Raw genomic sequence first — 3,324 nt, 5'->3', positions numbered from 1 at the left:
CAACAGTGTAAATATTTCATAGCTATACACAATAAAGAAAGTATTACTATCTTTGACATTTTCTATAGTACAATAAGAGTGCTTAAATATAATTTTATTTCATTTATCACATAGTTAATTGATACTTAAAAGATTAGATTTCAAACCTTCAATAAGTAAATTTATATTAATAATAGGAGAAGTATTTTTATTGATGCTATCAACACTAGTAATTTTTCCTTTACCATTGTCTCCAAACTTAACAAGCTATTCTATTTTTGGGTGACAATGTTGGCGAACTTTAATTTTTCTCTGGTCATATATATCTTGAGCATTCACTATCTCAAAACCATATATCATTCATGTCTTTGGATTTTAAACATACCTACAAACAAGAAAAATACTCATTATAATTTAGCACATAAACTCTCTTGAGTCCAAGTTTAGATTGTTCTAAAATTACATAAGTTTTTTTTTTTTTTTGGAATCTAAATCTAGCATGAAGGGGATTTTTAGGAAGCCAAACAATTTCAGTTTCAACATAAGTATTATTCTAATATGATATAAATAATATAAATGACCATTTTTATACAATAATGATAAATAATATGACGATAACTTGAGGGCTTGTCTTTAGAAAGAAGTTATTTGTAAAACTTTTAATTTTGAGAATAATCATAATCAATATTAATCTTATTAAAATAATATATCTGTCTTCCAAATTAAGTTTTGAAATTTTCTGTTTCTTTGCACAATCCATAGAAATTAAATTAAATCGTCAACTTCTTTTAAAAAATCTTTCATGCTTAAAATTATTTAAAAATAGTTCTTTTGATTTTATTTTTCAAAATATCATTTTTCTTCTTTCAATGTTCATTTTCATGAGAAAGAAAATAAACAATTATTTTAAAAGCACTTTATAATTCATCATATGAAAAATATTATTCAGTAATCATCTTACAAACCTCATTATCTTATTTTGCAATAATGTAAAAATTTGCAAGCTCATTATTGTTTTAGTTTATATGGGCTAATTGAATCACTTTCACCTCTACATAGCTAAGGGGACTTTCTTTTTGTACTCCTTAACTTCTTTAATTAGGGATAGTCTGATTTGATGTGGCATATCTTCTTATATGGTAGAATATGATTTCATCTTTTGCTACATCTCACTTTGTGATCTTATACCTTATTACGAACCAAATCTAGAATAGTTCGTTCGTAGGATGATTTTGAGATTTTGACGGGTAGTAACCTCAAAAATCTTGGATCTAATGGCTTTAGAATAAAAATAATTAGATATTCAGATGGAAAGTTATAGTAGTGGAGCAAGGTCAAAACGGTGTAGATCGATAAATATCCAATGTTATGACGGTTGTCAGAGAGTGGCGGACGGCCAAAGGTGATGGTAGAAAACTTGTTATAACCCAATCCCAAATTGGTACAAGTTGGGGTGAGGGAAAGAATATATAAGCTTGGATAGAGCTATTGGTAGGGGATTAATCTACTTTTTATAGGTAGATCGAAGATGGAGTGGCTTAAATGAAAGAGGAGATTGTTGTGGAAGTTGTGATGGTGGTGGCAATGTGACACTTAGGGTGGTGGAGGCTCAATTTAGCTAGATTTGTAGGAATGAAGATATTTTGGAAAAGTTATGGGGGTAGTTTTGTGAAACATAGGGTTGATGGAGAGATGGCTTAGTCAACTAGATGGAGAGGGCAATGGATGGTTAGGTCTCGATTAGGGTTGTAGATGATGAGAGAGTGTAGGGTGACCGACCGGAGGGAGGCTCGCTAGAGTGTGGAGGGAGAAACGGTGGAGGTGGTTCCTCACTCGTGGGAAGGAATTCAACATTGGTACCGAGGGGGAGAGTGGATGAGGGAATAAGTTTGCTCAAAGCCTAAGATTCAATCAATTCCAAGGATTCGATAAAACCAAAAATGGTTACCTTCCACCTAGCCAATAATTCAAAAACATTCAAATTTACCCTAACATGGAATGGTGTTGGCGTTGGGCATTTGAACGTCCTCTTTGGGCATGCGAACACCCAACTCGTTTCTAGCTCTCAAGCTAGGGCGTTCAGACGTTCAAGCCTGAGATAAAAGTTCCTTGACAGGTTAGAACATTCGAACACCAAGAATGGGCGTTTGAATGCCTCATCTTGAGGACCTTATTTTCAACAATAAACTCATAAATTGCCACAATTCATAAGTAAAATAACTAGACTCACAAATTGGGTCATAATGGGTTGGCTCCTCCTCTTTGGGCTCGGCTATACTAAATCGCTATAGTCCCGACTATAGGGAGTTAAATGCCTACTATAGATGATAGATTAAAATCAATTCTCTGTAGGGTAACTTTAAATTTGCACTATACAATGATATTTTTCTTATTGTGTATGTTGTTGTTAGCAAATTATATAATTTGACTAAGGAACAAATTTCCTAGAGAATCTTGTATATCTTAAGAAATATTGTATATCTTAGATAATCTAGTAGGAAATACACACAAAAACTTTTTCAAAATGCATTACGAGATAATTGCCTTGTATAGAAACAAATATCATATTTGCTACAAGTAGACCACCTATCTCGTAATTTCTAATTATTCTCATTTTTTCCCTTCTTCTTCTTTCCCTTCCCTATTCTTATAAACTCCTTATACTTCAACAATCTCTATGCTCTCTCCTAACATAGCTTATTGTTATCATCAAAGTAATATAACTCCCTTATTTATTTGTTATCATTAAAATTAAATAGTAAACTAGTCAAATAATAGGACGAACATGATATATTAGTGCCAATAAACTAAAATGATCCCAATATTTGCATTATTAGTTCTAGAACAAAAATCTAATAGTTGGAATATGATGCCAACCATAAGGAGTTAAATGCCAACCATAAATGATAAGTTAAAATTAATTTTAACTATAGGGTAAACTTTAAATTTGCACTATACAATAATACTTTTCTTATTGTGTATATTGTCGTTAGCAAATTATGTAACTTGACTAAGGAACGAATATTCTAGAGAATCTCGTATCTTAAGAAATATTGCATATCTTAGGAAATCTAGTAGAAAATACACATGAAAAACTTTTTTTTGCGTGCGTTACGAGATAATTGCCTTGTATAGAAACAAACATCACATTTACTATATATAGACCACCTATCTCATAGTTTCTAGTTATTCCCATTTCTTTCCTTTGCTCCTCCTCCTTCCCCATCCTTATAAACTCATCATACTTCAACAATCTCTCTACTCTCACCTATCTTTGCCTTGTTCCTATACCATTACAAGTTACTAGAATCTCAGCTTATCAACAATGTCAGATGAGGTTCCAAG

The sequence above is a fragment of the Typha latifolia genome, chromosome 14 (genome assembly GCF_019914945.1).
Source record: "Typha latifolia isolate L0001 chromosome 14, TyphaL0001v2, whole genome shotgun sequence".
Taxonomy (NCBI): domain Eukaryota; kingdom Viridiplantae; phylum Streptophyta; class Magnoliopsida; order Poales; family Typhaceae; genus Typha; species Typha latifolia.
The sequence above is the reverse complement of the archived record's forward strand: the minus strand, read 5'-3'. Positions refer to the sequence as shown.